This window comes from Ooceraea biroi, chromosome 8 (assembly GCF_003672135.1).
Source record: "Ooceraea biroi isolate clonal line C1 chromosome 8, Obir_v5.4, whole genome shotgun sequence".
NCBI classification, from domain to species: Eukaryota; Metazoa; Arthropoda; class Insecta; order Hymenoptera; family Formicidae; genus Ooceraea; species Ooceraea biroi.
This window is the reverse complement of record NC_039513.1, coordinates 14,741,324-14,767,668: the sequence shown is the minus strand read 5'-3', so window position 1 is coordinate 14,767,668 and position 26,345 is coordinate 14,741,324. Positions and strand designations below refer to the sequence as shown.

Below are 26,345 nucleotides of genomic sequence, written 5' to 3'. Positions count from 1 at the left end.
ATAACGAACGAATTGTCTAGGTGAGCGTTTTCGCGGGGGTGCCTTCGGGCTACGGGAATCGGTTCCGCAGTCCAACTACCGCGTCTTTCCCAACCCACCCGTTCGGCGTCCCCGCCGCGTCCGGGAAGCCGTGTACGCGGCCCGGCATGAATATTGCCAATTTACGGGTGGAGGAACGTACGGTTCTCACCCAACCTTACTCGGTTCTCTCGTTGGAGCCGAAGCTAGCTGTGGCTCCTCGCTCTCTCGTTCTCTCTCTCTCCTCCACTCTCTTCCGCCTTCTCCCGCGCCGCCCACCGGATTCCTTTCTTCCCTTTTTCTCGTTTCGTGCCTCGCTTCCATTTTCTCTTTCTCCTGGAGAAAAGAGCGAGACGAAACGAGAGAAAAAAGGGGTGAGGGGGAGAACACGGCGGGCGAGAAGGAAGGGGGAGGGGAGCTGACGGGAGGTGGGTGAAGGAGAGCAGGAGCGCTCGCTTGACGCGATATTGGAAAATGGCGTCGACGTGTGCGGAGGGTAGCAGGTAAGTGGAGGAGGGTGTGCTCTGCCTCTCCCTCGGCGTCTCTCTCTTCCGTTCTCGCTCTCCTTTTCTCTCTTTCTCTTTCTCTCTCTTGGTGCTCCCCTTCCGCGAGGAATAGGGAAAAATAAAATAAATTGCTCAACATATCCAATAAGGTGGCAGAGCCGTTGCCCGGGCGACGCCGACTCACTACTCTCCTCTATGCTTTTCCAGAGGAGCGAGAGATGTTCTTTCCTCCTCCTCCGCCTCCTCCACCTCCTCCACCTCCTCCTCGTTTCCTCTTTCTTCCTGGTCCGCCGCGGCGGTCTTCTCTCGCGGCATAACTTCCCGCGGAGTTCGATGACGTCGGGAAGAGAAAAACGGAACTGGGAAAGAAACGGGTTGGTACAGGGCCTGCGCATCCCTCTCGATTGTCTCTTTCTTGCTGGCGCTGGATCGTCGCGGAGGTTGCGCGATCCGTCCTCTTTCCTCGTCTCCTCGCCGTGGCGCTTCTTTTTCGCTGCCGCCGCATAATACGCGCACGAGAGAGAACGGGAGGAAGAGAGACGGGGAGAGCGAGAGGAAGAGATAGCCGGGTATTGGATCGCAGGGACCTCCCTGTCGATATTACCATACATATAGGCCGGCCTGTTACAATCTACCCCCCTTCCTGCCTTGAAAGCCGCCGCGAGATTCATCTGCCTTACGTACAGGTGGCTGTGTCACTTGCGCGGCTCCACCACGGAGCTGCTCGCACGGAAATAAGAAGAGAACGTGCTGGCTCCTCTCAGCCTGCGATGCCTCGTCGCCGGCACGTATCGACGAAATTTCGTTGATTCGCATTACAAATGCGGAGTGTGCGATTTGCAAGCACCGTCCGGAAATATCTGATATGACGTTTAATCGCCCCTCGACGACGTCTGAATTATCAGTCGCGTTCTTAGGGACTTCGTTGAACGGATTCAATGTCGCGCGCGATACCGTGCGATCGCGAGACGTTCAACGTCAAACGTTGCTCGACTCGCAGGCAAAATGGAGAACTTTTGAGAGCTTGTTGCACAGTCTAGCACTGTTCCCCTTGCCCTTACGGAACGCCAACTACCTCGTGTCGGGCATGTTTCGTGTCGAGCTCTTTACCTGGAACTGCGGTTCCCTCGTCAATGAAGATCATTAACTTCATGCAACACTGCTGGATGGCCGTTTCATGTACACCTGTCGGCTTAAATGCAGACAGACATGCGGCTTGTGGTACAAGTGATTGTTACCCTCCTTTTTTTCCTCATATCGGATGCCTAGTAACATCGTTTCTATGACGTTGCATTATCTGCCCGCGCGAGCGCGCCTCGTTTTATTTTATTCGCTGCGGTATCGTGTATCGCGAGGAGAAGCGGCCGACGTATCCGCCGATTCAACGTGCGTGACGGATAATTGTGTACCGCGTCGCTACACGCCGCCGCGCGACGTCCATCACTTTACAATTTAATAATCCGCCAAGTCGAGATGTGGGAATTGCTACATGTTCTACACAGCCTGTTCAGACGTCGCGACGTTCGATTGTCCGGAATCTCGTCCGCATAAACGCTGTATTTTCTCTTCCCGACATGTGCGGGACGCGTTTCAACGACGAGACGCAATCGAGGGTGCGTATCTTTACGTAACACAGAGACCCCGGCCTCGGACGCAGCTTTTAATCATCCGCACTCTCGGCTACGGAATATTTTCGCGGCATCGACGTACAAATTCTATCACTCGCCTCCGCGGCACCATTGTACCGAAAAGTGCGGATCATAATAAATTCGAAAGAACTCCACCACCCTCATCACCACCAGCATCACCATGAGAGTGCCCACGCAGGGGCCTCCGTTGTTCCGCTGGCGCGTGTGCGAGGCTCGTACCTTCAAAGCGGGGGCTGTTCGCTTCCCGATGAAACGCATTAAATTGCAACAACAATGTTAAGGTGACCGTATACACGCGCACACGCGCGCGTATGAACGCCGGCACCAAATTGCCGGCCGTTCCTTTTTGCCATGCCTGGAAAAATTGGCAAAGGCAGTCGGTACCGGCGCGCGCGGTACGCCTCCTCCTGCAATATGTAAAATAATGACGGCCGCCTGAAAGGAATGCATAATGAGAGATCTCTCCCGACGTGCGCCGGGTCCGAGGCGCCCTTTCCACCCACGTGTCTATCAGCATACGAGCATGCATTATCGTATGCGTCGTATGCTCCGCGCTACCGCCGAGAAATTTCATGGAAATTTTGGAATACATCTCCGCCTTGCGCACCCTGCGCCTCCCCCTCTTTCCCTGTCGCAATTATTACCGCGCGAGGAGCGAAAGATCGGTCGATCGATCGATTGCTCGATCCCCCCGCGGAGATCAATCGTGCAATAGAGCGCTTGATCACCGCCCGTGATTAAAATGATCACGCTGGAGTGATTCTACCGTATAGAACGCTCTCCCCGTCTCGGTAGTGCGTAATTATCGCGCGGGTAAAACATGATATCTCTATTTCGTAATTCGACTCGCATTTGCATCCGTTTACTCTTTACGAGCCGCTGACGAGCGTTCTTGAAATCCTAGAGACGCATTAGATCACGTGGATGTCAGTTGCAAGACTCGGTGTATGCTACCGCGCTGAACACCTGAGCAAATAGCGCGCGAGCACGCGGTAAGTATGTGCCGGAGTGCATTAACTGTCAGTCTCTGGCAGTGAGTTATTTGTCCCGTTTTTTTGTAATGCCGTCGTTACGGCGTTGCATTAGAATTTCATTCGTGTGTGTGTGTGTGTGTGTGTGTGTGCGCAGTCGGAGCGACTGCGAGAGCACCAAGGTGCAGCATCCAGCGATTACGACCGGCGCAATTATTGTCCATCGTAATTTCGCACGCCTCATTAAATCGCGGATCCGCTCTTCCCTTTTGGCTCTCCGTATCGAGCGCAGCTAGTAAACGGTACCCGATCGAAATCGCAAAACCGCTCAAAGAATTCCCCTGCCGTTGCTTTTTTTTCGCGGAAACGCGCGATTATTACACCGGAAAATCGGTAAGCACGTAACGGCCCGGGATCGGTCGGTGTGCAAGACGTTAACATGGCGTTGCGTGTATGCGTCGCCGCGGACGCGGAAAATGCAACGACCGGAAAAAGAGAGAAACGGCGAGCATTCGAACAAGGGTGGCCCCAAACCACGCCTCGTACGTGAGGCATGCGTCCAAGATACTCGGGTGGATAAAGAATGCTTGCTTCCGATTGGTCTGTGGACCCTCGCGTACCCCCCCTGATATATGAGGTGCCTGCCTGCCTGTCGCGTGTGAGGGTACCCACACGCGCACCTCACGAACGTAACACGTACACATACATAAGCAGGTCTGTATGGCTTCCGTGCGGCTACGTGTCTGATGGCACACGCGAACACGCACGCACTCCCAATAGCGTTACCCTCGTCTGCACGTCGCTCGCAGGTTCCGCTCTCCCATCTTACGGATCATCCCCCTTCGTCCGTCCGCGAGCTCGTCGGTCTCCTTTTTCTCGGCGGACTTTGGCGGCACGCGGGTGCTTTCGTCTACCAAGTGTGTAGTCTGCGCAAGTCAGTCACCCTCGTGTGTTAGACTCCACCCTGGTAATCAATCAAACCTCCTCGATGCTGGAGCGGTCGCCCAAAGCGACGCTTTATCGCTCACAGATAAAATGTGCTTGCTTGCGGAGGGATGCTAAGGATGATATTCGGTGGCACTTGGTGAAATTCGATGTTCCCCCGAAAAGTTACCGTTAGCATCACGGTGTTATTTATAAAGGCGATTCTTCAATTTCCGACTATCAGCGCTGCTGGATATTAAGGGTACGTTTATCGACTCGAAGGACTGAGAAAATTCGATTATTCAGTCTCGTTGTCAGCGTGTCGAAATAAATTTTTCACTAGCATGGAAGTAATTCTGAGTACATTTATAATTCTCGAAAGATAGAGAAGAATGAAAAGTACACTTTTATCCATTACGAGATTTTTTATCGTAACTCTTGAGCTTTAACAGTTTATTGTTCCACAGACATTTCCAAATTTTTAAAATAATACAAACATGTAAATACTTAATATTTTTGGTAAGACACGCGAGAGGAAGAAAAAGATAATGGATGAGCGGAATGTGAAAAGGAGATAGTTCTCTCCTCGAAGCAGTCAAGTGGAATCGAGTACGGCGTAAAGTGGCCGAAGGCATATAGCCGGGACTCTCTCTCTCTCTTTCTCTTTTTCTCTCACCCGTCTCGAGCTGAAAATCGATAACTGGAAAAGGGTTAAAATCTACCCTGCCACTGTGGACCACGAAAGAACCTGACTCAGGAGTGGATGCTCGTGATGGGAAGAGGGGTGAGTCGGCGCGGCACGACCTCGGCGGAACGAGATTTACATACCTCATCCGGTGCCTGCTCTTCCGGGGAGCCCCTTGTTAGGCTAAACTTGCTTCGTCTGCGCGATCCTGTTGGCTTTCGCCGTGCTTAAACATTGTCGATCGTTAGCGGGCAAAAACCCCTCGGACTACGGGAAAAGTTTCGTGCCTCGTGAAATCGCGAACGCCAAAGAGAATCGGAATTTCGGTATCGAAGCACCGTTATGGATGTGTGAGTTTCTGATACAAGAATAGAGCATCCGTTCGTCTGCATCCGTTCTAAATGTTACAACAATTTTAAAAAAGCCAGAACGATATTCTAAAATAAGTCTTTTGAAAAAGAAACATCGTGGAAATTGTTTTTTCTTTGATAGCGTTATCTTTTGTTGATTACGCGTTAAATGAGCAAAAGAGTTAAGATGCATTTTCATACAACATGTGTAGTTTATGCATTATGCAAGAAAGAGGTATTTACAATTTCTTCTTTACAAACAGTACCACAATCAGTTAGAAATTTCAATGAATTTTAAGCACCATGGTAAAATTGTTGTACGAATATGCACTCTACTGCTCTGTTAATTTGCAATAAAATTGATAGTTGAAAATTAAAATGTATTGTGCATGTCGACACGATGGAAGCAATTTCATAGAAGTGAAACAAATAGCAATTTTTTAACAGATGTGGTCGGGGTTGATTGCCACCGAATTCAGTTTCGAGGCGGCGCGGTGAGCGTGAAGAACGAAAAAGAAAGAGCGGAACAACAGTGAGGCTTGTAAACGTCGTACGTGCGCGTGGCGGAAGTTCCCGGAAAATTGGAAAATAATAAATTGGCAAACTACTTTAAAGAAATTAGCGAGGTCCGCCCGGATGCTTCCCGGTGAAATCTTCTTCCTTTTTTTTTCCTTTCTTTTTTTTCACTCTCTCTCGTCCTGCGGCCCGCCGTAAACTTCCGTCCTCGTTGATATTGATTAATTTGCTTAAAAAGTTCCCTGGCAGCGCCGCTGCATCCGCTTTCTGTTTGCTCCTATTTTTGTTTCGCGTATACCCGGTAGAACGAGAAGACGTTAGAGATGATAAAGATTTCAGAAATTAGTTTCGAGTACACAATAACGGACAGCAGACGCGCGATTACATGCTCATTCTTCTCGATAAATGTGGAAATATAGCTATTGTTTATTAATTACAAGTAGTTTTTTAAATTGTATTTCCAGACACACACATCGTTTGAGCTTACACGTTCAATATACGTCAGTTTATAAAACTTGCTCTAAAAAGGCATTAACACATTTCTTTCGTGTAATGGAAATTCATGAATAGTTGATAATTAATAGTAATCACGGAGAAATGCATCAGCCGATAAAGCACGTTCGTTATTTTCTGCCTACGTGTCGCTCTCGAGCAGTAGGCAGGCAAATAATTTTTTCCACTTTTATTTCGATCTCTGCGCGCGACCTGTACAGAGGAGGAAAGAGACACAATCGGCTTATGTTAATGTCCGGATAAAAATACACCTACCGTCCATTGTTCCACGGCCAGTAAGATCTTTTCTCGTCGACGAGAAACCAATGGAAATACAACGGCCGAGGAGGAGGATGGGAGGAAGAACGAGGTGGAAAAAATGATGGTGTCGTATAGTCGTTTTCCTCGTTCGTGAAATGAGATCGTATGAAAGGAAAATATACGCGCGTCCGACGAAATCTACGGCCGTATACTCCATCTTGTTCCCTCGCTCGTAGGAAGTTCTCGTTGCTTTATTCTTATTACTTTGCTGAAACGTTGTTTCCAATTAATCTCGCGCATCGTGCACACGTGGTTGGTGGACGCGCGTATTCGTGTGCGTGCATTTGATTGAAGGCCGCGAGCGCGTGGAAGCATTTTCACGCTCGCCGAACATATGTCACGCGGATGCAACGAAGGTTCCAATTCATCGAACATTGAATGGTAGGTGATGTGCCGATCGGTTAGCCGTTTAGGGTCGCTGCAACTAATCGAGGGTCACCAGGAAGGGTTTGTTTAAAATATATCCGCGATGCGAGCGTCATGCGTGCGTTTAGCGGTGCCTTCGCGCTGGCAGAAATGCACGCTGTTTATCAGCCAGGCAATCATCGCCTCGTCGGAATTTATTCGCCAGTAAAGTTCAATCGCATTGCGCTCGTACTTATCTAGATCGCCGTTGGGTTGCCTCTATCGGATCTGCGTTCTGATCCTATCTAAATCATTCTTTAATCATCCGTCGCATTAGAAAAGTTCTTCAGAAACTTCAATCCTCCTCCTGAACATTAAATTCGCTCCGTTTGAGCATCGATGTTGATGAGCGATTTATCACGCGGTCGGAAGCATAGATCGTGCTCCGCACTCGCCGCGATCACCGCCGCGTAAAACGGAATTTACGATCTCCAGAAAAGTGGATCGGATTATCGTTTCACCTACTACGCGAGCCCCGATACCGTCGACAATTCCATCGAGTACAACGATCCGAATTACTCCAAAGTTAGACGGCTGGTTAGATGTATGTGTGACGCGAACAACACGGATACTGGCAGGTCGATGTCGGCGATGTTTGTGTACGTGCGTGCACACATGCACGCGCGCACACACGGCATGGCCGAATCTGGAAATGTCCATATAGTCCCATGTAAAGTTAACGAGGCGACCAGGAAACTTTCGCATGAATACGAAAGTGGGGCGTCCTGCCTGTGCGCGTCGCCCATTTATATTTAAGGCGACGGGGTACGTCGACTAGATTGGATGGTTATGGCATTAATATGTTTGTGCCTCGTGCGCTACCTCGGAGAGGCCACCAAGAAAAGCGAGGACGTTACATCTTGGCCGGCTTTCGGGGAAAATGGTTTCCGGCGGCCCTCCCTCTGGGATGAACGACGACGTCACGATGTCAGATGCTGAAGTTTCTTCTTCTTTTCGTTATTATCAGAGGAGTCTTGTATCCGCACGATTATGCGCATACGTAATTCCCGTTTCCGTTATTTCGATCGGCAATTACGTTGCGCAAAAGACAAGTGTTCAATTTAATGCTCCGCTTTTTAATTTGATTAGTTTGCAGGAAGAGCGGAATTAATGAAGAAAAGAGTGATATTGGAAAAGTGGATGTTAACTGAATTTAATTATTATCGGCGTGCGATACTATTATTTGTTTGGACGATGCCAAATTGCTGTATTTTGCTACATGTAATTATGATAACGTTATTTATTTTGATAGCAGCCGGGGGGCATGGGCGTAATAATAAAGTATATTGCCTCACTTTGATTGCCAATAAATGCGGAACGTAATTAGCTGCGCGGACGATGTAACTTAAAAGTCGCATTTTCCATGTACACTTTGTGATGGCACAAACAACAGTTTAATTTTTTATTAAACCTGCAAAAAAGTATAAAAATATGTTCCGCGTACGCGCACATACGTAATGATATGACAGTGCGAATTATACAAAGTATTGCTCCACGTATTACTGCACGTATTACTGCACAATTTTGACAAAATATCTCCAGGGGTGTACCGCATTTATTCAACCATCAAAACGCGCTTTTACCAACATTACAAAAGCGAAATGCTTTCTCGTTCCAGGATATACGTGTGCAAATATACGTACGAGTGTACGTGCAAAGCAGTGCTCGCCCGCGCGTGCGTGCGTGTGTGTATGTGTGTATGACAAAGGACAGAGAAAGGGTAGCGTGTACAGCTCGTATTGACGCCCCCATAGGAGCATGCGCGTCGGATGTCTTGCCACCCTTACGAAACACACACTCAAGCAACACGGCGCGATAACCACTCACACACGCGACACATCGTGATCGTGTGTGTCTTTCATACCTTCCCCCGCGAGCACAGGTACACACACACCCATCTACGACGCTTTTCCCGGCATTCTCAAGTTTTTCATTTCGGTTGCTATTTTTCATTTTCATGCAACCACCACGAGGTGGTCCGCGCGGACGGGGACGGAGATAGAGAAACGTAGTTGAAACTTCCGTTCTCGGCATCTTTCAAGTTCCCCTACCAACCTACCACCGGTGCAAGATCGCTCGTCGTATTGTTGCATTGGAAATTGCGAGTGTCGATCGCGTTCTTTCGGGCGACGCCTTTTGTATTCACCGTGCAGTTAAGCTGGGATTTGAAACGCGAACTGCGTTAAATCGGCGAAACGCTCGCAACGACGTGTTGCGTGATCAATTAAAATGTTAACTCGATAAGCATCGTTAATGTATGGCAGCGGAAAGAAATAAAATTAAATAAAATAAATATATATTTTTTTATTTCATGGATCAATAATGCAATGAAATGATTTCTCATCTCATTTATTTCTTATTTCTCTTTTACATACGCACTATTCGCTGAATAGACATTGTATAATACTTGTATCTCATTATGATGACGAGTAAACCGTCGAGTATAAATCGATCGCACGTTCCGTTGTTTCGCGACGGGGTAAAGTGTACACTCTGTCAATAAAACTAAAATAAGTAGTCTATCGGCTCGCTCTGTGCCAAGTTCGGAGCCAAGTCGCGACTCGACTCCGGCGTACTTACTCTTCGACAGTAACGAGCAAGAAACGTGGGCGACCGCGAGTAAAATCGCGCTCAGCCAGTCACTTGGCCGCTCAAGAGGATTTATAAAGTACCGGCGCGCCAATTCAAAGAGTCCCTTTTTCTTGAAACCGCGATAACCGCGACTTCGTTCTCATTTAGACGACGAATTAAGATAAAAGAGGAGCAAAGTCGCCCGTGGATTCGCCGCCAAGCAAGTCGGGAGAGCGAGCCAAGCACCGGCGATACGGCTAAGAGGGAGGGAGGGGGTGAAGCAGGGAGCGGGCGAGTGCAAGCTTCTGAAAGCCGGAAGGACGAAGGCAGACGCTCCCCCTAACGAGATTAATTTGTTTTATATGCGACCGCGCCACCGCCACTCTGTAGCAACATGAAAGTAACTCCTGGCAGATTGCGAAAGGCGTTTCACCCCGGTAGCGCTCTCGGTCCTTCTCCACGGTGATGCTGGTCCTGCCAACGGGAAGGATCTCTGAAAAGATTGAAAATTGATCCACGATCGCAATAAGCTGGCTGACGGTGTCGCGAGAGGCTCCCTTTGAAAAATTGCTAGTCCTGGATGACTGTCTTCGGTGTAACCGTGCTGGCGCGACATTAACGTAACTTTATCGGTCTGTACGCTACCGACTGCATCAATAAACATTTTCAAAATGTTCTTCATGATCGGAAAACAATTTCTTGCATCAATAGTGTGACTTGAATTTATTTTTCATATAATCGGTTAAAAGTTTCGACTTTTCTATCTTCTTGAATTCAAGGAATTTTCTCTTCTTTTCACAGAGAATGTTTATCTCGGAATAATCGTGATGTTATGCATGTTATATATGTTGGAATATTGAAGTCTTCATTAAAAAGTAACACTGGTTTCTGTGAGATATGTCTTTCCACGAAATGAGAGACAGTTGAAAAAGAGCTCCTCTCTGACTTCGCGATAACGCTAGACGGTATAGGTATATAGGCAGCGCTGTTGCCTCGAAAAAAATCATTTCCCCGGAACAAATCGGGAGGAAGGCAGCTCGTTGAAATGCACGGCGTTCGAAGCGTCAAAGGGAAGGCAAAGTCTGCAGAGCAATTCCGTCTCGAGTGCGTTTACGCCGATGCATTCCTCTCTTTCTCTTTCTTCCTCTTGCTCACTCCCGCGCATTCGTTCTCTCTTGCCGGTATATAGCCGCAGCTATTATTTTTCATCGGTGTTGGTGACTATAGGTACGCCAGAGACGAAAGAGAGCTCCGAAAGAGGGAAAGATAAATCGAGAGAGTGGCTGCGAGGCAGAAACGGTGTGCGCGCAAAGAGGGAGACGCAGGAAGAGAGAGAAAGGGTGCGAGAGAAAGACAGAGAAGGGAAACGCGCGGCAGGGCGACATGGGTGGCAGGGTGTGTAGGGGTGGCTCGTGGAGCCGTTCGTGTTTTATCTCCGGGTGAGTCCGCCGAAGTCGGGGTGGAAAAACGGGGTAAAGGGTTAGGGAACTGAAGAGCAGTAGACTCGGAAGGGTTGGGTCGGTTGGCTGGCTGGCTGGCTGGCTGGCTGGCTGGCTGGCGGGCTGGCTGGCTGGCGGGCTGGCGGGCTGGCATTGATCTGCACTGCTCCCAGCCACCCCGTGTGTCGGCTTTTCTTAGTACAGTCGCCTCCTCCTCCTCCACCTCCGCCACCGCCGTCTCCTCAACCTCCACCACCTCTTTCTCCTCTTCTTTTTCCCTCGGAGCTACTATCACCACTACCACCACCTATGCCGGCTAGCCCAGTCAGCCAGCCGCCTCTCCAATCTCCCATCGCTCTTTTCATCATTCCCTCTTCTCTGCGCCCGCTTCTTCCTTTCTTCACGCTTGGCCCGCACACAGGACCGATCCCGGGACTCACCTCTCAAGGACGCCTGTCTCCCTTTCCCTCTGTCCTTCTCTCTTGCGCTTCTCTTTCGCGTCTTCCTCCACCTCTGTGAAGGGATCATGAGAAGAGCCCTGTGCAGTCAGCAGTGCACGAACCCTCTTGCCCTTGCTCTCGTCGAACCCGACTGGTTCTTGCGCGCAGAGATGGTCATGCGATGATGAGATCGGATTTTGGTGCGCTCCGACATCGCCGAGCTTGATAATGGGTTTTCATACGTCTAATCTGTTGGCTCACATACGGTCTGCCTGCGATGCCAAGCCAGTATTTAACATAGCATTAAGTTGCACAAATATTTGACGTGCCTGAATATATTAAATTCAATCTAAAAACTGCAAATATCAGTAACTCGCGTATAGCTTTATTGCGCGCGCGCGTGTGTGTAAATATACTTACATATATTTGTTCTCATGTTTCTTCCTTATGTTTAACTGCCCATTCGTACCAAGTACGAAAAGTTTTTAATAATTGCATTTTAATAAGTGGTCGCATATATTTCTCTTCGTGGATTATATTTTTGATACGGAAGACAGAAGGAGACTCGAGAGAAGCATTAAAATATTACCGTGTATAATATATATAAAGAGAGTTTGTAGCTTATTAGAGTATCTTAAAGATTACTGAAGATTACCTAATAAATTTCTCTTATTGCGCTGACAATTCCAATAACCTCGATTCGATAGGGTTAAACGTCTGATGTTCGGAAGAAATAGTGATTATTAAAGGCTGACCTACGAGATGCTGAGCAAGGATGAGAGGGCGTTCACTAATCCCCCGCTATTACGTTACACCACCGACAATTTATCGAACGTGAACCAACGCGAGGTTAGAAGCGAGAGTTTCCCAAGGATAATGACTCTTCTTCAACGATCCCTTTAAATAAGGCCAAGATAAATCGGGCCAAGTTGAAGATCAATTTCGCGTGTGTTTATTTTTCTTCCTCGATAATATCTGCGCATATTTTTGATCAAATTCATACAGGAAATATTAAAATATGTTTTTAAATGTAAATAATTTCATTCATCTTTTCTAGCATTATTAAATTTTTTAATAGAACTGTAGGATTGAAGAGATTGATAAACGTTCTGACTGTACCACTTGTTGTACACTGATTTTGCATTTTGCAATTGTTGACAGCGCTTGGCGTAATAGAGTTTGACTGTTCACTGCAATTTATCATTTTGAACTCTGACACATCGATACTATAAGATAAATAGTGTGTAGATCCTTCACTATAAACAACATCCACAGAAAGTTGGATGCGGGAAACTATCCTCTGTAGGAGATACAACTATTGATTCGTGTGGATCCGAGTTGCAAACTCCAACTTTGACGCTGCAAATGCAACATTTGACTTCGCAAAAGGCCGACTAGATTTTCTTGTTAAACATCAAATATCGTTTCTGAGTTTAACTTTGTAATTTCAAACGCGACGCAATTTAATAATTTCCAGTAATATAAAAATTGTGCAAGACGATATGTGTGCGTAAAGTAGACTGACATAAAAATAACAGAGAAAAGTACGTTCGTGCAGCGGAAGTGTAGCAAAAACCATGTTCCAGATTAAAACCGTGGGACACGTGGCATGACTCGAGAATTCGAGAGACAGCGGTCTTCCCACGCGTATATCTTAACCCTTATCCGTATCCAACCTCCTTCTCAACCCTTTCGCTCCCTTTGCTGTCGAGATCCCTCGCGTCCCTCGGGCATTCTAGTGAAATCTACATACGAAAAGGAGGAGTGCTTTCCCATGTCCCTATCTCGCGGACACCAGGCAACCTATCCATCCAAAGAAACCTAATCTCCTTACCCTCCAGACGAGAGAAATTCCTGGAGAACGTTAGTCACGTAATATTCAAATTTTAAAAGATTACTTCACGCCGCATAAAACGAAGAAGAATTGCAATTCGCGTAATGGAACGTCAGATTTTAGATAGGTCCGACTATGTGACACCATCTGTGCGTGTTGAACTCCAAGGAATCGCAATGGCGAGTGCACGGTTCCTGCGTCGTCACCAATAATTTTTCACGCGACTTTCGTATTTTACAAAACGCCGTCCACTTGCATCCACTTCACCCGTATTAGATGATGCGAGCCTTCGTCATCATCGCGCGCATGAGCCCTTCCACAGTCGCCTGTGAACAGATTTTAATTGGTCGGTCGGAGGTCATCGACCTCACGGCGACCTATCGCTCCTCTCCGAGGAGTCGAATGTAATTAAGTGCAGCACGAATCAATCGAATAAAGAAGTAGACGGTTAACGTGGACCGGAAAAAAGGGAGATAAAAGGTAGACGAGCGCGATCGATGGCTCTCTCGGCTGCCAACTGGGCGTGACATCTGCATGCAGATGCATCGCCGAGTGTTCTCACGTTACTCAGGTGACGACTGACTTTCTGAATAAATTACCGGCGCGAAGAAACGAAAACGCCCGAAACATTTCTAGATACCCCGTTGTGTACACGGACACGCTGGGGATAATGGGCCTACCTGGCTCTTCAACCCCTTCCGCCTCTTTGGCCGCCGGCTGCACGAACGGACCCTACTTTATGCTCGTTATGCCATTATTTCTCGAGTCAGTTTATTACCATCGACCTGTGTCATCCTTTATGCAGAATAATTTGATATCCCAGGCATCGAAGGGCACGTATAACAGACCCGCGCGCGCGGGTTCGCTTTCCTGGTTATTTACATTAGCTAAATTTCTCTTCTCGGCAAATGACGTTCTTCTTAATTGCGCTTTTAGGCACCGATATGTACAAGCGGATGAATAGGGTAATATGTGCGGAGACTGTAACCGTGATTAATGGACATTAAAGTATAATATTTCCAGTTGTGTACAGAGTAAGTTTAGAATTTCACGTGTCTGTTTGATACTAAAACATAGATCTTGTTACGGGAAATAATTGGTTATGAGTTAAAAATAGCAGTTGCTATTATTTCTATCAATATTTCTACTACACTTTATTTATACTCCTGTCAAAATAAAATTGTCTTACGACGGGTAATCAGGAAAAGGTCTGTCGGTTTTAAGACGTCTTGCATATATCGCAAATATACTCCGGTATTATTGTAAGTTGATTGATCTTGGCGGTACTGTATGATTACACGCGGGGGAGTAGTGCAAATATGTGAGAAGCGGGACATTAAAAAGAACGACAGCGCGTTAAAAAGGAAAAAAGGAGCAGGATAAATGAGAGCTTGCGATAACGCGTGTACAAGTCGGCGGTGTTGTTTCTGAATGGCGGCAGGCGTCTCGCTCTGCCGAGTGTACAAACGACTTCTTGTTCGCAAAACAGAAATTACCACGGCGCAGCGTGGCGTCGAGGAAGGACAGTGGAAAGATGAGGACACGAAGATTCCATTAAGGGGTAACCGGCGGTAATGAATGGAAGACTCCCCCTCCCCCCTCCCCCTCGCTCGTCCCCCTCGCTCGTGCCACCCCGAGACCTCCTACCCCTGAATTTCTCGTTCACTTCTCTCTTCTCACTTTCTCCTACCCTCATCGGCCTCCCTCTCTCTCACTTTCGGCCTCTGTCTCTCTCAAGTTCGCTGTTGCAATGGCTTGTCCTTCTTGCACCATCCTTACTACGACCAGGGAAGGCCAGCGTAATTTTCCTCTCGGTAAAAAATACTCTCGTTTAACTTTTCCTCGCTCATTATTCCCTGCCGCCCTGACCTAACCCGACTTGACCCCGAAGGCGGCTTCCTTTAATAACCCAGAAAGAAAGAAGAGTGCCGACGGCGGCGTTAGGAAGCGAGAGGTATATAGGAAGCGCGATCGAAGGAGACCGAACGGGAGGAAGAGAGACAGGAGTAACGCCAAGGGCAATCCTTGGATGCTAATTTGTAACTGGGCTACTTCCGGGACAGTGGTTCCCCGTCACGCGCGAAACTTTATCTCACTATCATTCTCGAATTACGAGAGAGCTCCATTCGCGTGCGGATTGAACATGTCCCGACGAGAGTTACAAAAGTTTTTTCATTGTGTGCAATCATCTGTCCTCCTAAAAACTTTTGTTCTTACCGTTTAAGCAATGACCTGCTAATTCCGCAAATTATTAATAACAGCCGCTTATTTTCGAGTTACAGGGAATAAACGTGATAAAAGTGTTTATTTACATTTTACATGTGCAAATATAAATTTTTGTAAGATGTATGAATTATCAATTATATCATTTATATATAATCTAAATATTAATAGAGTTTAAAATGTAAAGACTAATTTGCGCAACTATTTTATTAAGCTAATCAAAAGCACTCTTTAAAATCTACCACTATATTCACATCTTTGTATACTTGTTGACGTCACGTTATGAATAAATCTTGAGCACATCTAGAGAAAACACTTATTTTTTATTAATAGAAAATAGAAATATTTTTTCTGTATCGCATTAGTATATATATATATAATAGAATAGTGTAAGAACTAGATATCACAGAAATGCGATATACGAGTAGTTCTCACAGCAACGCAATCAATTTTTTTAGAACAAATAAGCTATAAGGTGCATAACATAGCATACATCATGGAACACGCATGATATATACCTGCATTAAACACTTGAGGGCACAACTGACTCTACGTGGCAATAACGCCGGCGAAGCCGTTAATAGAACGGCGGTATATATCGGAAGGATGAGCACCTTGAAAGATCCTCCGGTGGCACGGCGAGGGATGGTTTTCCTTGCATCGGCAATTAGTCTCATCCCCCCTGGATACCCTTCGTTCTATCCTGCCGGTTATAGCAACCAACCCCATCCATAGCATTTAATTACCTCACCAACCCCAGGCTAGCAGCCTCGGGGCCAAGGTCACGAGCCATTCAACTCCTCGTATTTCTCAGCTCATGGAGGCACACTGACCGCATTTGCCCTTAAGCCCTGCTTCTAAGTGTCGATTGTTCCGCACGGATACCGAGTTCTCTCTTGATTCACGTCGTGTCCTGCTGTCTCTTTGCTCTTCCACATGTCCTGCAATCATTGGTGATTGCAGTCGTTATCTTCATCTGCTCCATGAAACTGCCGTGGGAGTAAAAATAAAAACTACATGGGAGAAAAATGTTCAAAACTAGTTTTTTTCTCTGTGAAAAATCTGTTATGCTGTACACTTTAATGTTTTTCGAGTTGGTTATCTAATTTATTCATATGTAACTTTATGGCTACGATTTTTATAACTTGTTGCCGACACCACGAAGCGCTGTTCATCTATCTTGAGAAGATTCGGGCCAACGATCGCTGGACTCTCTCTCGAGGGTGAATCGATAAGTCGTAAATTCGCGCGACCAGCATTTTGCAAGCCTACTTTTATACCACTCCGCTTCATTGACAAGGACGATGAAAAGACGGCGTTCCTCGGCATTTGTTGCTTCCTTTTTTCTGCCGAGTTCGCGTGCGCCAGCGCTATAATCCATAAATCACGGAAGGCCTCGATTCTTTATGGTTTATGGAGGAATACGGGCCTCCCTCGCGTATTCGGTATGCCAGCGTCACTACCACCACCGTCGGCATCGTCGCCATCGTCACCGAAACCCACTCGATATCCGTGTGATGGCCCGTTCGCGTTTTTATTTATTTCCGTAGAGTTAACGAACGAGACGCTGGCCATTGTATGGCTCCACCGGCCGTCCGTGCGACATCCTTTTTACGATCGATTTGCAGAGAACGCCATTTTCGCCGGCATTTATACCGGTAACCTGTAATCCCATAAATCAGCCGACCTGTCGGTCCTATCTCTGGCCCCAGCATCCTCTCGATTATCCTCTGACTATGTCGCGCCGCTTCGTCCTTGCACGGAGACGCGGAGATCCTTCTTGCACGCCGCGAGGATAATTTCGCGACAGTACCGGCGATATTTCTTAGAATGGCACGAGAAGAATATTACGGCGAGATGGAGTCCGCGTGCGAGGAAGTCTCATGGATCCTTTCTTCCCGAGTACATTGATTTACGGTGTGCTTTTGAACGTGTCGTATTAACCAGCGTCGATTCTGCACCGCTACGTATCTCACGGCAAAGCGAGTTTTTCCATTTCGCATCGGCTTGTTTGTGTCTGATTAGAGTATCGGATAGCATCGATCTCTCTCTGCCAACCACAATCAATGTATATAACAGTATGGTTTATCTCAGCCAGTAATGTTACTCCAACTAAAACATGGACAAGTATATAAGCACGGACCGTGTAATAAACTTTTGTATCGAAAAAATAAGTTTATCAACGAATCGCGTAATTTACGTGTAATAATCAACGATGCCGAAGACGCCATTTTTCGCGAAGAAGTACCTGTTTCTTCTTCTCAGCATTCTCGCGCATACGAGCACATCCAGAGGGTGGGTCAACTGCGGCGGCAGCATGAGATGGCACACGGGATGGCGGAGGGGTAGAATGGGGTGTATGTGGAAGCGCGCACACACATACCAGAGGAGGATACACCTCGGCCGCCCCCGAGCTGCGCAGAAGTTCCTTCCTTCCGCTTGATCGACATCGATTCCAAGATGGCGGCCGGTCGGTGGTGCGCTCACGGCATACATATCGGCCCATTCTACGAGCCACCCCGCCCTTAGGGGGACCCCTTTTGCTTCCACGATCCACCCCCTCCGCCACCCATCCTGACGTGCTCGTCCACATCGTAGGGTGAGGTCCTAGGGATGTCAGGGGTGGGGGCTGGGGGAGGTGTAGTCGGCTCACGAGATGTCCGGACCGATATCGGAATCGCATTAGAACGCCGCGCCACTTTCGCCCCCGGGAACACCGAACTACCCTCCTTCACATCCACCCGCCCCGCTCGGTTCTCCACGCCCGTCGTCCGTGACTCCTTTTTCCTCCAGCTCCAGAAATATCGGAAGAGCCTCACGACCACGCCTGCCGAGGCACTCACCAACGTGCCTCGGGCCCGAAATACCGTCTACTTATACGCCGAGTATAGAATATTCCTTCCTTTTTTCCCTTTTAGGAGCTTCATGAAGTTTCCAGTAGCTTAGACTTAAGATTTCGTCCTTTGTGACGCCGTAAGTCATTTCACGCTGGTCGCTCCGTGATGGATGGATTTCGTACGTGCGTCGATTCTTTTTCGAAATTTTTCAAATGAAACGGACACGGCGATGCGTTGCGAAATTAATCGTGTAATTTTATATTGAAACTTGCGACAGTGGAAAGGCTATCAAACTATTTTTCAGACTTCTTCAATTTTCGAAATTAAAAATAAAAGTTGTTAAATTTTTCTACGAGTAAAAAATTTAATAGAACGATATCGATTCGATAAACTCACAAACTTGAATATATTTATCACACTGATGATTTTATTATAACAGACTATTACGTGATTACATAAAAACGATAATATATGTAAATGATAGATATTAAGCTTATAGGTATAAACCTGGTAATCGCAATACACTGATTGGCTGTGAAACTCCTTTGGCAAAGTCTTGCGTAACGCTATCGATTTCTCGGAGAAACGGCAATTAACTTTTGAACTGCGGGCGATCGGAGACGTATGGCAGTTATGTGAACTACATGGACACAGGGGTAACTTAACGCGACGAGCGAACAAGAGCAAGAGCATAACGGGCCCTTCAATAAGTATAAAATTTCTTGCTTGCATAGGGAAATGGGGTCCCGCATTGCCTGCCGCTCAAACATCCTTATCGAGCCAGTCCACGCCGCTCGTTAAGGATGCTCGTTCAATTTCGTATGCTCACGCTCAGGAGGACAACGATCGGGAAGGGCAGTCGATGTCTCGCTCCGAAGGGGGTGGCTCGTCAGAACAGGCAGGAAAGGAAAAGAAGAGAGGGCGAGAGTGACTCGAAAGCAAAGCCGATTAGGAACCTACCTCGAGATCGAAATTTTACCTTCTCCTTCGGCTGATCTGGAATTTCCATTCCGCCGTTCCTCCCTCGTAGCGTAGCGAATTCCACATTCTCCCTGCGACGCACGGGATGATAGAGCGGGATAGCCGCGGGAGAGGGTGAGGAGGAATACGGACTGGGAAAGAGAAAGAGAAAGAGAAAGAGAGAGACGTACGAAGCACTGAAAAATTTTCAGGCAAGTACCAGAAATAATCCCTGAAATAATGGCATGGTCCACGCCCGATAAATCCGAAAGGTGGCTTCTATCGCGCGGGTAGGAGGCACCCCTGGATACATTTTCTTCTCCGGGCACACGCGTGCGTATCGCGCACGTGTGCGCACGTGGAAGCGGCGGGGGTGAGCGGCGACGAGCTCGGGGGAGGATTACGTCTACGTAGGAAAAGAAGGTGGATGGCTGGAGCCGCGAAAGGTGGAGGTGAGCCACGGCTGAGAGTGGGGCTTGGGAGGAAGACGAGGACGCGCGCGAGGGAGAGAACGGAAGATTGATCTGCCGCTCGCTCGTACCTCCGATACGCGTTTTATTCATTCCCCCTTCTACCGCCTCGCGTGCGCTATATCACCCTTCTCTCCCTTTCTCCGTCTCTTTTTCTCGGACGGCTCGGAATCGCCCTTCGCGGCGCGACGCTCGCCGAAAAGGGACGCGGATAATCGTGTAAACCGCCGCACCTGTGGGGTCGAGACTCGCGTAAACATATTTGTAACATCTCCGGCCTCTCGCGCGTTGGCGAGAGCCAACGACAACTCGGCGCTCCGTGGTACTCCTGAAAATTTAAGCAGTCCCCGGGTTTAGGTGCGCGAATACGCCCTAAATTATTCACGCGACATGCAGACTTCAAGCCCGCCACGGTGGATTCAGTCGAGGTGTCCTCTGTCATCATGCTCGCGGTTTTTATGGAAAACTTTTGCGAGTTGCGTCAGATTCTGCGACACTTAAGTGCTGCAAACAGATTTCCCGCGAATTTGTTGAAATAATAATATTCGTAAATAGAATGGACAGTTCAATTTTGCAAATTACTGTTGTAAAAAAAATATTTTATTATTGTGCAGTAAGATATATCTAAATACAGATCACATGAAAAATGTATAGTTGTTGCTCTGCGGCGAAGTCTTACGTGCGATTTCTTTATGTCTTCCGGAAACTTATAACTACCGCAAACTTTTTGCGTGTTTGAGGAGATTAACATAGTCATTAGGCGGTTCACCGAAAGTTTGTTGTTTAAATCGTGCATAAATGGACGGAGAGGGCACTGTAAATGCAAAGATAATGGATTGGCTTTTGCGATTGGACAGGATCATAAATTGACCTCGGCAGTGCCGGTGGGTTGCGTTCAGGAATATTTAACATAAAATTGAATTTCGTTATAACGAGGAACGATCGCGCTGCTTGGATGAGGGAGATGCTTACGGTGTGCAAGAAATCGGCTCTTGAAATTATTGCCCGTGGTAGGGCAAAAGGGCGGACGGCGGCGGTGGTGGATTTCTACGCGTCATTACGCGAGGATCGAGTCATGAAAATCGACGAATCGAGCGGCGATTATTCAAATGAAACCTTTAACAAGATTCCCGCCAATCAGCTGCCGTAATGATCCTCAACCGCCAAAGAGTTCCCCTCTTCTTATCCTGCTTGCATTCGCCACAAAACGACGGCGGTATGGTATAAGAAAAGGGTAAGAAAGGTTCTTTGCGCCTTTTCGCGAGTAACAGCGGATAGTCGTAGGTGATAATCTTCGTAAGCGTAATGTTTTCTCGTTTGAGGCTTGAGAGGAAAGTATTTCGTAAAATAAATCGTACAAGGACATTAAAAACTGAAAAGTATTTATATTTGCAATTTGCAGAGATAAATAATATTTCGGTAGCAAAACGTGACTATTATAAAAATCTTTGATTCTTGGATTACTTATGTAAGTTCTGTTATATATCTATCTATGTAGTGAAATCATATATACATGTACGTGCATACTCGTATCATGTACGGTATAAGCGAACGTTTGGTGGAAATTTGCTGGAAATTTTTCACGGAATTGCAAATGCGATTCCGCTTATCCGACATTAGTGTTAAACGGATTGAAGTGACTTTTCGCGCGATAAAGATCAAGCGGTGAAGTCCGACGAAGTGCGCTCTTTAAAGCCCGTCGAGCGAGACAACTTCGAGGTGCACGCCAGATTTCTCATTACGGGAAACCTACACAAACTACGCTCGTGCACGCACGCGTTTTCCTCGCCGACTGCCGCTGATACTCTCGATCGTACGCTGCGATGCGGCGCGGAGCGGCAGGGACGGCGAACGAATAAGGGGCGGAAAAGTGCGAGACGAAGGAAGGAAATGGCGAGCGGAGGAGGTCGGGTAGTTTCGAAAATTCCCATCGCAGTCTGGAGTTGCGCGGCTGGCTTTTCCGACGCCTCTTCCCGTTCGCCTCTTCCATTTCCTCTCGTGCTCTTCCTTCTCCTTTTTTTTCCCGCCCGCCTTCCCGCCCGCTCGCCGACTCCGCCGTCGCACCCTCTCGCTTCTACCCTCTCCCGCCCCGGTCCGCCCACCCGCCTGCACTCCGCGGGTGCTCTCACCCCGTTTTACCCGGGCGAGCGCAAATTTATTCCGTCGACTCGGCGACGGCGGCGGGCGGAATCGCGGTACTTTATACTCGTCGAGAATCGATAGACAGCCGCGCACGGATATGGAAGCACTATATTTTCCCTTGTCGCACCTCCGTGTCGCTCTCTCGGAAGCCTTGTTGTCAATAAAGAGAGCACTTTCCTGGCACGGACTTTCATTATTTCTCTCCTTACCCGCGGCCGTCCTCCACCATCCCGGCGGCGGCCGGATGTCTTTCGACATGCGATTCTCGTGCAGTTGCTCGTTTTGATTTCTAATGGAAGCGATTGTGGTTTTTTTCGTGATTAGCCCTGCATGGGATTTACTGTTCATGAATGCAAGACATTCCAGCTTTGGGTTTCGTGCACTGGCGCATTCTAATTGATACGCGTTCTAATTGTACATGCATATGGGGAGCCGTATCGCGCGCAATTCTGTTTATTGACATACGGAAAAAAACGATGTTTCCACCGCTTTTTTCAAGGCTTCACGATTTTTTTCCGGACACTCGATCATCCTGATCAACGCGCGATGCAACGCACAACCGAACTCTCAATCAAACGGAAAACGCAATCCCGTTGCGACGCGTTAAATGTACAACTCTTCTCTTCATTTCCACCTTCCGACGAGCACTGAAAATACGTAAATACGCGGGGGCCCTTTTCGCCGTCGTTTTTTTCTCTTTTCACGTCGCTATACCGTAAATATGAAGAAGAAGACGGACCCTTCATCTCGGTCGTAGACGGTTATCCGCAACGGCGGTTAAAGAAAGCGAGGAAGAAAGTCAGATTTTTCGAGACTGGCCCGATGCATCGCCGCAGGGTAACTTGGTAAAGCAACTTTTGGAAGCTTCTTCCTATCGTGAAAAACGTTACGGAGTCGTGGCCGACGTTGCTTGTGAGTGAGGCAGGGTGAAAGGGATGGGGAAGAGAGAACGAGAGAGCGATAGAGAAAAAGAGAGAGAGAAAAGGGTGGGAAAAGATTTAGAAGGTAGTAGGGGCCGAGTTGGAATCAAAGGAGTCCAAAGAGCTTTTCCAAGCTGCTCCCTCGCCCAGCTAGATTGAACTTCTTTTCCGCTCAGGAGTTTTCCTATTACTCCAAATTTTCAGCTGCGGCAAAGCCATCGCGGTCGTGGCCCTCCCCTTCTCCTCTCCTCTCCTCTCCTCTCCTCTCCTCTCTTCCCCCATCTCCGACGGTTTACGTGCACATAATGTACGCGGTTTTTACACGCGTATGTAAAGCTCGACGGCAGAAGGAAAGCCGCGCGGACGTACCACGTTAATTAATATCATGCTGGCTCGTAAAGTTCCCCCGAGTTAAATGATTCAGTCGAGAAAAACGCGGTGAATGCCTCCGCGAAACGAGCGAGATATTTTCCTTCGTTTCTGCGCACGTCGTCGCCGTTAATTAATGTCGTCATCGAAGAGACGAGGAATCCACGTGACAATTAATAATCGGCCACGGCGATTGTAATCTTGGACGCGCGATTCACAACGGGTCGTCAAAGTATTTTAAAGGATGTCAAGCGGAATGCATCCCGTCCGTGCCGGCGGAATGCCGCGTCCAGCCGAAGTTTCGTGCCGTGAGACAGCATAACGATGCGTTAAAGGCGTCTCATTAGTACCTCCACTTTAAAGCAAGGTTCCCCACCCGCGCATTCTCTCTCTCGCTCTGTTTCTCTGTCTCACCCTTGACTGGCGGCCTAAGTAAAAATCAATAATTCCTTTATCGTACAAATTAACGTTAAGCATATTCCACCCTCGTACATAGAGCCTACTGCCGACGTTACACCGTTTCCTGCCGCCCTGTCCTGCATAATATCACGAATACTCCTACTCCGCCCCTGTCCCTTCGGCACGATTTCTTCGTATTTCTTTGCTAAATTGTCAAAGACCCGTTGATAGCATCTGACGATGATTGCGAATTTAACAAAACTAATTTGGAATCGTTTATAGCTAAAAACTGCGTGTGGTAACTAAATTCAGCAGTCGTAATATATGAACAGCTAAATTTTAGCTGTGATACCTATTTTATTAGATAAGGTTCCTAATTCATTAGCTGCCAGAGCAAACATTTTGCTGTAGTTTAGAATTTTATAGCTACGGCAGCAAACAATTTTTAGCAAATCATGATTAGCTACGGTAGCAAAAATTTTTCTTTCTGTGTGCTATAGAACTGTGAGATAATGTATTTTATTCATTGTAAAAATCGTGGATGATTTATGTATGCCTCATCCTGTTAATAAATGCTCCTAATTCGTCGAGTGAGGAGCGTACTCGTTATCATTATCGTACGCGCGGCCACGTACGAAGATCGATAACCACTTAAATTAATCTGTTTGCATGGGATGTAGCTCTTCGGCATCGCAGCGCGGTGCTCATCGAGTCCAATCGTAATGGCAGGCAATAGCGACGCTTTAACGGTAACTTATCGAGTTTTATTTAAGCAATTTCGGGCTGGAGAGGAGACATTACCGGCCCGGAGACATAAAAATTCCACCCACTCGTCACGCCTTGACGAATAACACGAGATCCATGGCGATAAGGTTTTAACTGCTGGCTAACACACTAGGCGAGCCGCGCGCCCTTTTAATCATTTTATTCCTCGTACAGTTACATGACCGAATGTTCAGTCCACGGACCGTTATTATGTCGTTCGCCCCTTTAAAAACGGCCAAAACGCGGGGAAACTGCAGCCTCCAAGAACCAAGGCGGCGTCGCGTAATAAAGCATCTCCTTTAACTAATTTACAATCAGCGCTTCCTCCCGTGCTGGCCGACGTAAACGCCGAATGAAATGACGGGGAGGTGCGGGGGTTACCCAAGTTCCGTACTTTCCCTGTTCCGGGGTTATCGGCGTCGCGCGGAGGCGCCTCCATGACCCAGAACTCTTTAATTTTCGCCATCGATACCGTAGTATCCTCTTTAACTCATTAGACTCAATCAATTATACGGGCGTACGGTTACAGTAGTCTCCTTTCCCTTTCTCATTCTCGCCGTGCGACCCCCCGGCTTCCCCCGTCATCGCCGTCCCGCCGTGTCGTTCTGTTCAACAACCCCGTCTTAATCCCTCGACCCAGGCTCCGACTGGTATCCCGAGATATCGGGGTTTACCAAGGTAAACCTCTTAGCGTTCCGATGCCACCGGAAGTCAAGGTCGCGAGACACGTGGACACGGTGCCTCATCCGTCGAGTTTCGGGGTACCTGGCAATATTCGGTATTTGGCCAAATTCCGCGTGATGCGCTCTGCGCTCTACAATAATTACTCGATGCACGGAAGAATAGGCAAATAAGTCTATTTATAACACAAGCCTATTTATAACGCGATTAAATTCTCGCACGAGTTGTAATTACAACGTAAGACTCTCTCACGTGACGAATCGATAGGAAGCACCTGTCGCGAAGTAGTTAATCAATTAATTACAAAAAGTTGTCACCATACAGTTCAACAGACTAAGGAAAAAATAAACGTCATAATCGCAATTGGAGTCGTCATAAAAATCGCTTTCAGGAAAATCGACACGGCGCGTTCAGAAGTGGATTACCAGAAGGCGCGCGTTCGCCTTTTCTTTCTGTCGTTCTTCGTTTACGCACTCCTCTCATCCTCTCGTATGCGATATTACTCGACGGCGTGCTGGCGGGCTTCGCACGTCGTCTCCGACGTCTCGCTCGCCGACGTCTTTTCAATTTGCCGGGGGATGGAAAAGGTGGCGGGAATCGAGGTAGGTGGATAGCGGAGGCGGTTAAAAGGTGGCGGACGAGGCGAGCGCGGCGGCGCGGCAGCGTGCGCTCGAGGACGGTGTCTTCCGCATCCCCTAGGGAAATTATTGACAGTCAGCGAGGAAATGACGTCGTAAATACCACGCCGAGGTGAAGCCACCGCCCGCGCCGGTCTCTCCCTCCCTCCCTGATGCTCTACTCTTTTATTTCGCTCTCCTTGCTCGCCTGGCGTCGACTTCGTCCGCTTCTTCCTCTTGCCATCGCGATGTAATTCCGCGACGTTGTTTTCAGCGGCTGTGCGATTCCGCGGCACGGAAAAAATATACGTGCGTCGGGCCAGCGCCTATTTATGGACACCATAACGCGGCGGAACGGCGGGTAATATTAAGAGCGAGTTGCAACGCGCGCTGTCCGTTCGCGCTTCGCCGAGATGTTTCTTCGATGGTGCACCAGTTGTTTCCTCGTCGATGCTCCGGCGCTGATGCTGAAAGAACCTTGCAAAGGCAGCACCGTATCCGCGTGTTTACGCGTTTGGATAGCGCAAGGCTGCAGTTAACACCGAGACCAATAATAATCATTGATATACACGGAGGCACATTTGTACTCTCCAGATTCGCGCGAAACACGAGATAGTGAGGTTTAATTTCCATTATCGTGATGTATCCGCGATCGCGATAATCATGTTTGTGCATTGATCAAAGCTGTAAACCTTTGAAAGTCGGAGGCTCCGCTATGATCTGCGACTTCCAACTGAACGTGCCGGATTAATAGGAGCGGGATCATCCGGCGTCGCGGTTTTAAAGCGTAATTATCGTAAAATGATTAACTGTGCCGCCGGCTCGTAAACCAGCGCGGGAA

At 47.8% G+C, this 26,345-nt stretch overlaps 1 protein-coding gene and 1 long non-coding RNA gene across 3 annotated transcripts in view; one reads left to right on the top strand and one right to left on the bottom strand.

Annotated features, from left to right (window-relative positions):
• Positions 1 to 26,345, top strand: part of LOC105284864 (UPF0489 protein C5orf22 homolog) — a 513,796-nt gene that overhangs the window by 131,368 nt on the left and 356,083 nt on the right. The window lies entirely within an intron of this gene.
• LOC105285681 lies at positions 15,401 to 19,505 on the bottom strand. Its single transcript, XR_895102.3, has 2 exons — positions 17,545 to 19,505; positions 15,401 to 17,456 (listed from the first exon to the last, which is right to left on the bottom strand). It is a non-coding gene; the product is annotated as an uncharacterized LOC105285681 (long non-coding RNA).